Genomic DNA, 13,367 nt, shown 5'->3' with positions numbered 1-13,367 from the left:
AGACTGGTGAGTTATGGTTGCTTCTTCACCATCTTTGCACTCCATATTTTTGCCTATCTAATATTTAATATGAGTGTTTTTATCCATTTTCACCCGTTTTAACAATCAAAGCTGCATAATAAAGTGTTTTGTTTCTGGCTAAGCATCATATTTTTCAATAGAAAAGCTTAAAGCTGTCTGTTTTCATAGTGATTTTAAATATACATGGCTGCATGTTTTATTGAGAGAGCACAATGGGGGCAATTTTAAGCTGCCTTTCGGGGGGAAATATAAATAAGCTTCACCCTTAGTTCTTGTTTGTTTGCGTCTCTTCTTCGTCGTCATTGAAGCGGGTAATTCCCAGTGAGAGCTGAATGAACCCTTTGGCTCTTTGAACTGCATAACATGATTTGTCACCTTGAAAGCTCTCTTTGACTAAAAAAAAATCTGCTTTTATTCCTAAATTTAAATTTCACAACTTCCAGTCGCTCTGGGCTCAGTAAGTGAGGCGGTGTGGACCAGCATCAGAGCATGACATCACTGAAACGGTGACCATAACAGATGATTTAAAGCTTACCCGACTTGACAGTTGCTTATTTGTGTCTTGTTTATTAGTGTTTGTATGCATTGTTTTAGGCGTTTTATTTATTATACTTTGCTGAGGTCCTGTTTAGTTGGGAGTTGTCCTAAGGTGATGGGATCCTGAGAGTTTCCGTGACAACGGGAGCAGCTGTGTGAGCTAAAGCCGAATGTGTGGCAGACACCGTCTGAGGCTCGGTGTAATCAAACCTTTTTGACCCAGATCAATGGGATGGTGCTGAGCTAAGCAGCCTCCGCGTCTGGCTTCTACATCCTACGGTAAACTGCAGGTGCATGCTGGTGTTGAACCGGGGGGGATCATGACAAGTTCTTATGGCTTAAAAGTGCTCTTATCCTCTTAGACTCTCAGTAGTGTTGTTGTGGTTACAGGATTTCAACATACAGCCCAGATCCAACAAGCTAAAGGAAATATATGTCTTATCGGAACAATTTGACACCCATAAATGTGTTTGTTTGCAACTGTTTTGGGTGACATCAGCAGTTTTTTAGATTAATTAGCTTATATTTAATGTGAAGTATTGTAAAAACAATGCAATCTGGAACTCATGGTGTTCACACTGTACAAGCAAGGAGGGGCTTCTTTATCTTTTATTTTTTATTTTTTTTTACTTTTTAGCAGCTTGTCACCTACAGTTGGAAGAGGCTTGGTGTGAAATATCGAATCAGTGCAAATCTAACGGATTTTGCTCCAGGCTTTTTCTTTCCCAGCTCTATTCCGATACATCGAGGTTCTCCAGCTCAATTTACCTTGGGGCCGCTGAATTTTTTTTGCGTCCAGTGTCTATGTCTTTGGTCCATTGTCTATGTTTGCTGAACAAGTTTATTAAGAATTTGTTAATGTTTATGTACTGCTAAGCAATACCTTCTGTGTGTCCTGGGAAACAACAGGAGCTAATGAAACTAGCAACTGTTGCTAAGGACTTTACTGTCAATCAGATCCAACGACAAAAGCAAATGCAAAGTTTTAAGCATAAAGTACACTGAAACATCACAAAGCAAAAACCAAGAAGTGCCCACATGCAGAAGATATTGCTTAGTAGACATTGAACTTTTATATTAAGGCAGGGCTGCAAAATATCAACTTAGGGGCAACCAGTTTGAGACCCCTGCGAAACTCAAAAGACTGTATCACAGGGGTCTCAAACTGGCTGCAACAAACAGTAATTATTAATTTCTCCTTTGTGATCAATTTTCAACTAATTGGCACTTCCGTGAGTTAAAGGAAACATCATCCCTTTGTGACTTCCACATCTGAGTCCCTGATTGGTCAAAGTTGAGGCACCTCAATGGCTGGACATAGAGCTAAAAACAGTCATAGAAGCTTGTGTAGTGGCTCGTGAATGTGAGAGTTTTGAATGCGGAAACCTGAAATGCGCATCTAAATACCATTTTCATTGGAAGTCGCCACTTGAATGCGTGTTGCCAAAGGCAGTGTAACCATAGCTTAACGTAGAAGTCAGCCGTTTTTGACAGAAAAAAGGCTAATAGATTTGAAACGAAAATGACTTGTAGTCTCAACAAAAAGGAGTAGTCATGCCAGACAAGCCAGAGAAAGCACAAGCTGATGTTTCTGGACAGGCTGTCATGTAGAAACAGCCGGTTCTTAAGGCCACAGAGACTCACACAGTAACCTTGTGTGAAAGACAGGAGACCGAGAACCCCGGGGCCATGTGGAAAAAGTAGTTAGTCATATTCCACCCATTTTCCTGTGTCTGGGCAGGTTTACTTTTAGCGAAAGCCAGAAAAAGGATGCCTGTAGCCCACAGTGTCCGCAACTATTTAATACAGGGCTGGGTCTGAAAGTACAAGGGCAGCAGCTCCGCTGTGTTGAAAGAACATTCATCACCTAGGACACATCACATTCCTCAACCTTTCTGCTGTGCTGCTGCGTTACTTGGTTAAGGCTGGAAATGTCAGAGAGGCTTGAGTTGCTCATGTGGAGCTCCGGTCCAATCAGATAAGTCTTACTGAAACAATGTTTGCAGGCATTTCTGCCATTAAAAAAGAGCAATGAAGCCTTTGTGGGGGAGTTGGAGTGTACTGGAAGGAGAAATTTAAACAGTGGGGTCTAAAACAAGCAGTTATTCACCATAAGTAAACAAATCACTTCCCTGCGACATCTAACAGGTGAAACGTTTAGTTAAAAGTCAAGAAAAGCTTATTATTTCCCAGTTTGCATGAGTTTTTTCCTGACTTCTTGATGTCTTTGTTCAAGCATTTTATATTCAAAAAATGTGATTGAAAATAAGTTTGTTGGTAGATTTTTTGGGTTTCTTCCATCTCTAGTAGCTTGCACTGCTGGTGCCCCATAGCTCCTAAGGTTGTCTTTTGTGCTAAGACTTTGCAGTCTAGTTGAATTGCTAATTTCTCTTTTATCATTTAAAACAATGTTTGCAACAAGTCAAACAGAAACCCAGCTACCAGGTCATGGAACCTGAAATGGTTCATATAATTGCACGTTGGTCCTTAATGCATATAATGTTGTCTTTAAACATTGAGGTGAAAACTTCAGTAGGTAGTGGAAAATATTTTGTCAGTGTTTTCCCTTTAAGCTCTATTTTGGTTTGGTCTATTGCATTTCCTTAAAAGGTTTTCTTCCCAATAATAGAGGCTTCATTAGAGTCATTTTCCTTTATACTGTAGATCTGAGCTCCATAAAGTTTTTTCCTTCATTTGTTGCCTAAACCATGAGGAATTAAGTTGTTGATGGTGGTTAGAAGACACTCATGGACAGAAACCTCCCTGTTAAATAAGCCTACAGGTCAAAGACAAATTCTACAACCCAGTAGGGATAGTTGCTTAAAATCTGATGAGTTTTTGGGTCCAGGTTTACCACTTGAGAACCAAATATTTCTGCTATCCAAGTTTTATGTGTGCCCTTTCATCGGCCTTTTACTTCTCCATTTGATCTGGGTAGTCAGTCGGAAAGCGTTAGGTGCTCTCTTGTCTCCACTGAAGCATGCCTGTTGTCTTTGAACGAGACTCTGACATCATTTGGGAGGAACAGGGAACAAAAAACCCCACACATTTGCAAGAAGTGTTTGCCTTTTCTGCCAGCTTCAAGCAGAACCAATATTTGCTTTATTTTATTTAATTTTTTTCCATGCAGCCCCCAAAATGATGAACTATTCGCCTTTAATTGGGGCCTCCTGTTGTAAAATCACACTTCAAAAGCTTCGGCGTGGATGCTGAAGCAGACTTTGTAGTTGTGTCCTGCTGATGGGAAAAGTACGAGTGCCTTCCAGAGTGTCTAACAAATGTGATCTTTCCTTTTGTCAAATTTACTGACAGTTTTCCAGAGTAGTTTTTGTTTTTGCTCGAGGCAAACGTTTTAGCCGGTCATTTAATCTCTGCTAACTCACGAGCTGAAGGGAGTTTAGTGTCTCCCCATAAACTGGAAGGTCACTACCTGTGCACACATGGTGCTGCTTGAGGCAAGCGACCATAAATGGTGAATTTCAAGTTTTGCTCCTCAGACGTGTGTCTCTGAGCAGCAGACACATAAACTCCAGGAGGATTCTTCAACTTTTATATCATTCTCGAATGTGATCAATCTAATTGGTAAATAACAGCACTTTTTCTCAAATTATGTTGACTTATAGAACAAGGAGCAGGAGTTATAGTTGCTTTTAAACAGGGGGCCCCCTTTGATCGTTTGTAGCCGCAGAGCCAACCCCCCCCTGGGGCCAAAATGAACAGAGGTGACAGATGACAGGTGGGCCGCGCTGCCTGCTGCAGGCGACCGTGTTCCCTGGAGCTTTTCTGAATCATCTCAGCAACAGCGATGATTCTGCCAATGGTTATGTGAAAGACGGCACAACAACCTACTTTGAGCTGCACGGAAACTGGAGCAGCAGCTGCTGCTGAGCTCCAAAACTTTCCAAACTTGGGACGTGTTTGGTCCACAAAACGAGCCTCCGTTTCCTAAAATCACAGATCAGAACCTCAAAAATCTATCCATGTGTTTGAACTGATTACAAAAGACAGAATGAATAAAAACTGTCATCTGGATATCTAACCACCATTTGTGTGAAGGTCACGCTGCAATCCTGACACCAGCTTCTTTTCCTGGACTGCTAGTACTTGTTCCTGGCAGCCTGTCTGGCTCCAGTGTGAGAACATAAATGTTGCTCTAAGTGGACTCTGCAGTGTTCCGCTGTAAGAAAAAATACTGGAGTCATTAGAGAGGAAACAGGAGCCTTCATTAGTCTGTCTACTGTACACCTGGCTTCTATAATCTGCCTCTTCTTGAACAGCAATTTGTCTGTGAGTGTACTTCCATGTCTTTTGGCAGTTTTCTCACTCTCTTGACTCATTTTTTCTTCCACCAATCTCAGCTTGATAAAGATTGCAGTCGACTTATTTCTAATCAAGACATCTCTCGAAGTATGAGTGATTTATCACAAACCTGGCAATTTCAGACAGGGCTGACCGGGAATGGATTTTTTTAGGAGACATTTATTGCTGGAGTTGAAGCCGAGTGACATTTTCAAAAAGGATTCTGACGTCAAAAAGAAGTGTGGATCCTGAGAGGACGTGACCTTTCGTTCACTCTGTGTATGTTGGTAGGAGTCCAGTGGGCATCAGCGCGGTGGAGCAGCAGTCCTGTTCCTCGCTGTCAAAGTTTTATTTCATCAACCCAGCCCCGTCACATCCACACTCGCCCTTTCTGGACCAGACCAGACTGGAATGGGCATCACTTTGACCTGCACTAGGCAGGGCTGGCCCACCCTGGGACTCTTTTTGACTGTCAGCAGTTTTGCAGGCACTCCTATCCACATGCTGACTTCCGTCCTGCCTGAAACAGATGCGGGGTGGAGGGGTGGGCGTCCTTCCAGCTTCACTACCATCCAGCCTTGAGAAAAGAGGCTGTGTCAGGTGATACAGCCACAGAAACGTGACTGGTGTATATGTACGCCATAATGAAAAGCTGAAATGAAAAGAATCTTTATTTTGCACTAGATTATGGTCAAGTGTTTTCAATTTTTTTTCCATAATGAAAAACGCTATATATTAGCCTTGATTTAATTTTTCATAAGGGGGGTTGGAAGAAGATGTTTGTTAGATCTGCTGAGTGAAAATAATGGGTTCATCTCTACTATATACAGTGCAGTGTCATCTGTAAAACCTTGAATTTCTTCTTTTTTTAGCTTTTCTGACAGCAGTAATGACCACATTTTTATGTTTTATAAACAATCTGTCATATTTTTTATATTGATATTGATCTATTTTAAAAAATATATTTTTCTGATAATTTTGACTCACTAACTTTAGCTTTACAACATTCACTGTAAAGTGGTTCTTCTGCTCCTTTCCGTATGTTTTTCGGCACGTAAAACCTCAATCCCATTTTCAGCAAAATTTTGGTATCAAAATGTTATTGTTTTTTAATTTTGAGCAAAATATGCCCCGTAGAAAATGGATGAGAAATTGCTCAAATCCTTCAAATACTTTGTGTACTTTGAAATTTGTGAACTTTCGCATATAATTTCAGCTACAGACACCATTCAAACTTTTAAATGCTCAACTACTATTCTTTTATGGTAATTTGGAATTTAGCTTTCATTTTTGCAATGTGCTAACTGTTTTTTTGGTAATTTAGACATATTTCCAGTTTCTTAGGCAAATTTGGAGTTTAGCTAATATTTTAGTATTTTGCTTGCTATTATTACAAAATTATACATTTTCCAGTTTTTGGCAAATTTAGAGTTTAGCTAATATTTTAGTATTATGCTAGCTGTTTTGGGAAAATTTGACATTTTTTCAGTTTTTTGGCTAATTTAGCTTTTTTATTTTAGTTATCAGTTTCAGTATTGTCAGCTATCAGCATTAGCATCTTTAGCAGCCACATTCAGCTCACAGCATTCACACTTCAAATTATGCTATTTATTTAGTTTAAATGTTGTTTTCTTTTTTAGTTTTTGCTCTATTTTAAGAACATGTTGTAGAAATACCAGATTTGTTCACTTGCTTCCTTCCCTTGCTCTACTGGTGCCAACATTTACTTTTCCAGAGGTGTAATTCTGCGGCCAAGTGAGGCATGTTTTGGTTGCCTGTGAAGTGTTCAGTCTGTTGTGGGTGGCGTTTTATTTGGGAAGGCAAACGCTTCGGTCGGCCATGTTTTCAGAGAGCAGCCTAATGTGTTTTTTCCGAGGCAGCGGCGGCGGAGCACTTTGCAGCCTGCTGTAAAATGCTGGCAGATCACAGGGTGATGGTTACAATGTTGATAGAAGTTAAGTGTCAGAGAAGTTTTTGTGGTCAGTTGTGCACATGGTTTGGAGAGCCTTGGCTTTGAAACAGACCGGTCTTTGTGTGTGGAAGCTGATATGCATGCAGATGTCAGTAGACTTTGTATAATCAATCATGCAGCTGCCCACTAAAGCAGTTTTAGCCTGCTCCTCCTCACAAGGATCGACAATCTGTTGATATGTGATAAAATAATCAATACCTCCATACGTTTAAAGTCGGACTCCGATCATTATTTGATTTATCTTAAAAAATGTTCCCAGTGGTCTTTTAATCATGAATATGTTGTTTTTTAGTAAATCAGTGGTATCTACTAGGACAGTTTCTGCATAGTTTAATTGGAAATTAGAGCAACCCCGCCCCCCTTCCCCTCACGTTGCTAGAGGCTGTCGGTTTATGTACTCCCCCACTAGCTAACAGCTCCTCACAACCCAAACCCAACATGAGTAGGGCAAAAAGAAATGGCGAGCAATTTTATGGCCAGCTCAGACGAGAAAACAAACACATACGTGGATCCAGTTGGCTTGTGGCCCACTTAGCCTATTTTTGATTGAACAATTCCCAACCATTTGAATAAAGAAATACTCAGGACTGCACTTTTGAGCTGAATTTTCTATATATGTCCTCCATGATCAGAAAAATGCTACAAGAACGTGCTGAAAACACCAAAAGCGCACTTTTCATCACAGACTTTCAGTGACATCAACCTGATTTTTGCTTATATGGGCCGTAAAATGTCCAACGCTACTAGAAGTTGCTTATTTTAGGGTTTAGGGTGCCTCTAAGTCATTTGGTTAACCTGGGTTGTGCTCCCCCCTCTTCAACTACCTGTGGAAAATGGAAAGACCTTTTTTCCTGCAGCAGATGAGGAAAAGACTGGCTCTGCTGCTCAGCTTTGCCCTAATTGTGGCTCAACAGTTGGGTTTTTCTGTTACACAGTAAAGAGCCGCCATTGAGCCTTGTTGCAGCAGGCTTCAATAAGGCTTTAGTGGTTTCTGGGACACTTTAGGCAGTCATCTGCACAGGGCAGGTTTGTGAACTGCCTTGTTTTTGTGCATGTCCTAATTGCAAATCTGTGGCTGTTTCCATTTCAGCTCCGCTTCATGCCACACCACTCCGCCTTCTCTTGTGGTTGAGGAGGATTTAAGCCATTCAGGAAAAATAATAAATGTTATCACTCCTCCCTCCATTAGTCATTTCCTTGAGATATATTGTGCCAGTAGGCTCGGATTGTTGCCGTATGAGTACTTTTTGTGTAGCTAGGTGCTGATAAAACAGACCTTGAGTCATCCTGGAGGGAAAAGGTCACTAAATGGGTCATATCTCTCCCTCGGCTTTTCTTATGACCCTCTACCAAGGACATATCAGTGTCTGGCAAATGAAAGCTGACGTATGACCTGCTCACATGTTTATTACGTAACTGTAAATGTTTTTTCTTCCTCCTGCACTCACTGCCTTATTTATTTCACGCACTGTAGCTCACCTTTATCAGGGCTTGTACTTGAAGTAAAGGTTGTTTTTAAATTGCTTTTTGTTTTGACTCGTCTGACAGTGTAAATCTATCACTGTTGCCATGGAAGGAGTCTACGTTTGTGAAGGCCTACTTAAAGAGATTTAAGAGGAACTTGATTTAGTTTAGTTCATGGTTAACTTTCTCCTCCCACTGACCCTTCCAGTGTATCAGCGCAGGAGCTCAAAGCATTTTCGGCTCATTACTGACATCTTTTTTTTTTAGATCTGAAATCGCTGCCCCATTTTTCTCAGTCCGTTGCATTTCTTATGTGTTGTTTACTGCCTGACTCCTCCCCACCACCACCACGATCCCCAAAATCTCTTTGCACTAATCTGTGGAAGCCGCTCAAATCTTCCCACTTAGCAAGGGAGATATGTGATTGCGCCTGCTGTGCCCACTGGCCTGAATTACACAGAGACCTAACAAGATGACCCCCCTCCAGGTCTCACAGTCGCCAACGAGAAAACGTCACGCCAGGGAAACATCAGGCTATCTTCATCCAAATTGTTTCTTGGCGTGTGTACGTGACACCAGTAGATCTCAACAAATATAATGAAGATATACCTGATGTTTTCCCAGAATGTAGGGGAACACTGGTTCATTGCATGTGGTACTGTAGACAAACTGCACTGTACTGGTAAGAAACAAGCTATATCATAGAAAAAATATTAAAAAAAAAAATAATACTACATCCAAGATTGTTTTTGTTTGGTCTATATCTTGAGAAACAAAACATTAACTCTGAAAGTTTATAAAAAACAAACAAACAAAAAAAAAACACTAAATGTCTGAACATGATTTTTTTAACATGAAAAGTACATTTACTCAAGATTTACATTTAAATAAGCTAAAATATTGTATTAAAATAAGCAAGTTTATTGATTTTGTAATTTCTAAACATGCAATAATGAGTTCATTATATCCCAATTCATCATTGTGATATTCAACATTAAATATCAAAATTCATCGATATTCGATACGTTTTAAATAAAACACCAGTCTTGGTTTTAAGGCTGTAAATGTTGTAGCAACCAGTGAAAAGAGTGGAAACAAAATAAAGAAAAGAGCATTGTAGCTGCATCTTCTGCCAGTGAATGCTCATTAAAGAAAAAAAGGTAGAGTCTAGGATGTTACAAAAATATTTACACTCAGATAAAATCTTCAGGGAAACATTTCACTGGAACCTCAGTGTTTGGTATTTGGGTAGCAACATGCAGACGGTTTTATTTGATGGCAAGCACAGATTACTGATCCACTCATGAATACCGTTTGCTGCTGATAACAGTTTATGACTCACATATTTGCATATTTTAAAAGATTTGACATCCTTTGCAGAAAGCAGAAGATGAATAAATATCATCAAATATCGACAAATATTTGAGTCTTTCTTTTCTATTACAGAAAACATCATTTTGTGCTACATCTCAAAATAATTTATGCATATTTTACATCATTTATTTCATTGTCTGCCTGCTTCCTTTAATAATATGTTCATATTTCTCTACTGATTTCAATATTTCTGCATATTAACAGATTTATAGCTGAAATAAATATAGGTCAAAACAGAGGAAGAGTGCAATAATTTTAGGCGAAATGGTGGGAGGATTTAGACTTTGTTGTTTCATGTGAAAAAGAGCTATAAATAATAAAGTGGGTCAGCTTTATTCTCTCCCTGTTGCATTGTTTTGAATGTAGGATTTATTATGTTGTTAAATGGATAAAAAAATCTGCAGTTTGAGAGAAATACTTTGATAAAAACAGTTGATTATGGTTCAAAATGAAGAGACAGGAATATATCGTCGTCTGGCGGCGGGAAGATGGCGGGTCAGTAGTGTGACGGTATCTGAATGCAGATGTCAAATGAATCCCCCCTGCTGTGCGTTGTGCTTGTAGAAACCTGATTGTCTGAGTGAGGACTGCGCTGAGCCTCAGTGATCTGTCTTCTTGACACACTCGGATGAGAGCTCGGTGCTCAAGGGATGATGGGTGATAAATGACCGCTCAGGGGTCAGCTCAGGACTGACTGATGGGTAGCTGAGTGTGTGGATTTCCAAACGCCTTTTAAAAGCTGCCAATAAGGAGCTTTGAATGTTGATTCACAGCTATAGGACTCTGTTTAAAGTGGGTGAAATGTACTTACGAGACGATCATCACACTCTTAACGTGCTCGACATGTTTCACTTTGTACACTAATAAATATACAGCCTCAGGATAAGAATAGGCCCAATAAAACAGTCTAATGCTTGCAGAGGTCCCGTCCCTTTTTAACAATCTCATTGACTGGATTGATGTACGCAGATTTATGAGATATTTTAACTTTACTGGTGAGCACACAACTGTAAGTTAATTAATTTAGTTTTAATTTAGCACATTTTACAAATGTGCTTTTTATACTCTTTGAACAATATCTCTGAATTACTTAATTAAATTTATTCAACCTTCATTAATACAGGCAGGACAGATTAACAAGTGCAAGAAATAAAATTGAATGGAATCAGAAAATAAACCCCACAATCTAAAAATATAAAATCCTAAATCATTGCAGTGCAACAGCAGCATTAAAAAAAAAGATTATTAAAATAATCTGAAGTTTCCATTTGTAAAAATCCAGAAAAACGTCCAATAAAGTCAGAATATTACAATCGAAGTGTCAAGAAATAAAAAAATCGCTAGAATAAAATGCTTGTTTGCTTCTGTCAACCTTAAAGTCCCACTCTAATCATCTTTTGATCTGTTTTCAAAGGAGTTTTTTATTACGATTATGCCGTTTTTAACCCAAATCAAAAAAGTTTCAACAGAGGGAGCAAACTGATTCGCTGTGGCGACCCCTGAAAGGAAAAGCCGAAAGGAAAAGAAAAGTTTCAGCAGAGCGGCAGGAGTTCATCAGAAATTTGTGTCTGAGTTGTTGGTTGTTCTATCAATCCATCTGTTTGCCGAGCTGTTGACAGGATAGAGTTGTCAGACTTGTGGGCGGGACTTTTGGCAGGAAGTAAGCCTGCATTCATGTCCCATTATTCCTGTTTACATGCTCTCCCCCGCTATCTTACAGCGCCCCACAACCTAATATTACCGGTGCTACAAAAATGGCGAGCAATATCTGAACTATCCAGACGTTTTGAGCCAGATGCCAGCTCAGGAGTTAATCTGCTCCTGATTTACAATGATTTGAATGAAGAAACACACTGTTTTAATTTATGTTTTCTTTAAATCTCTCCTCCATCATCATAAAAATACTACAAAAGACGTTAAAAACAATCACACAATCTGATCAAACCTCCATGAAGGAATGTGTTCATTTCTTATGGTCTTGATCTTCTATCTAGTGTTTCTAATTATAACTATGAAAACATTTTTTTCTTTTGTGTCACTGAAAGGGAATCAAAGTTTATGTAACATTTTCAGCTCTGAGGTCTTGGAGCCTAAAGCTAGAAAACTTCTTGCTGATTTGGATCCTGAAAAGTTGCTCCAAATTTGATCTATAAAAACACATTTTGGCTTAAAAAAATCCTGCAAAATTGCTTGATTTCCTTGGTAAATCAAACAAGATTTGGTTTCACTTGTGCCGTGTCTTGTTCATGTCTGGATATTAGGATTGGGTTTGGATGAATCGTTTTTTAATGGAGTAAGAAATTAGATTCTACTCTGGAGTTATTTATAGTTGATGCAGCACATCAACAGACTTGTGGAATTTGTTTTTATGTCAGAGCTGCATTCCTCAGATTTGTCATCTATTAAAGTATCTCCCAGCCGACAATTAAAATGTCCGGGCTGAGCTTCTCTGTTTACAAAATGTCTTTCAAGTATCTGACGGTTTGTGTCGACGGGGCAGCCAGCAGACGTGCACTGTTCTTAGAAATGCCGTCTTTCAGGTACGACTCCAAACCTTGACAGAGCTCTGTGGGTGATGTGTTTTATGAAGAGGGAATCAGCATGGCCTTGAGTTAACATGTAAAATACAAGATTATTTGGTACAGGGATCCTCCGTTTTCCTGGAGGAAAAGTTGTCATGGAAACACAATTTCAAGGGTTTATTTGGGTGCTTGTTTCCTTTGTTTACAGCAAAAAATGTTCATAAACTCTTTAGAAATGTCTCATTGTGTCAACGCTATCATGTTTCTAATCTCTCCGATTATTCATTCTCGAGCTGTCGTCTCTTTAGAGGGCAAACACTTTGCCTCAGCTTTTGTTAGTGCTTAAGTTTTCCTTTGAGTCGCCGTGCGTCACGTTCAAAGTTCACTTTCATAGGCTGGCCGCAGGGCTGTGCGGGGACGGCCGCAGCTCCGTGACACACAGTCTTGTCACTTAGGTCCCGGAGGGTGTTACCTGGATCGAGTTTGGCAGGTGAGCCGGCTGAGCAGTCTGTGGGAACGGAGAGGTGAATGTGTGGTCGGACACAATGCTGCTTTGAAGTGGAGTTCAGGGCGTGCGCGTTTGTTTTGTGCACCTCTGAGGCCGGTCTGGAAAACTGGGAGAGCAGGATTTCTTTGATTTTTCGGCAGATTTCTCTGTCCGTGCGATTGTCTTGACTTTGGGACAGTGAAGCGTGACGATTGGGGGAAAGGTAAATGAACTTTTAAGTTTCTTTTTTTAAATAAGATTCAGATTTAAAAGATTGAATCTGTTTGTCGGTTCGTTTCACCAGAGAACCAGTTTGGTGCTGCACTGCTGCACCTTCTTTGTGTGAATATTTTAATTCTAAAACTGTGTCAGCTACTTTCTCTGCTGTGTCATCAAGTTGCTGTTGTGAAAAGCAGCTTAATATGAGGGTCAGCTGGTGCTCCCTCGTAACCATGGTTACACAGTGTTTCCATAGGTATCAGCCTCTATGCTTTCTTCTTCTATGTTTGCTTTTCCCAGGAGAAACTGCGGCCAGTCTTGGGTCAAAGTGCTCTTCTCTAGGGAGTTGTTAAACACTTTGACGTGTTTTTTTCCTTTCGGTCTGGTTTTATCACTAATTATGAACTATTTTTAGATCATTCAAATAAGTATCAAAAACCATAGTTACTCAGGGGCTTTTTTTTTTTTTTTT

At 39.8% G+C, this 13,367-nt stretch overlaps 1 protein-coding gene across 4 annotated transcripts in view; it reads left to right on the top strand.

Annotated features, from left to right (window-relative positions):
• The window catches only part of fgd (faciogenital dysplasia), a 61,353-nt gene that overhangs the window by 23,257 nt on the left and 24,729 nt on the right, over positions 1-13,367 (top strand). Inside the window, exon 1 of one of the 4 annotated variants that reach the window (XM_036212789.1) lies at positions 12,570-12,679. The exons of 2 other annotated variants lie outside the window; for them this stretch is intronic. The gene's annotated coding sequence lies outside the window, so the exon portion shown is untranslated. Of the gene's footprint in view, positions 1-12,569; positions 12,680-12,703; positions 12,900-13,367 lie in introns of those variants that run through there. One more of the 4 variants, XM_024293505.2, reaches the window with a different exon arrangement.

This window comes from Oryzias melastigma, linkage group LG7, assembly GCF_002922805.2.
Source record: "Oryzias melastigma strain HK-1 linkage group LG7, ASM292280v2, whole genome shotgun sequence".
NCBI lineage: Eukaryota > Metazoa > Chordata > Actinopteri > Beloniformes > Adrianichthyidae > Oryzias > Oryzias melastigma.
Note: the sequence above shows the minus strand (reverse complement) of the source record. Positions and strands in the feature narration are given on the sequence as shown.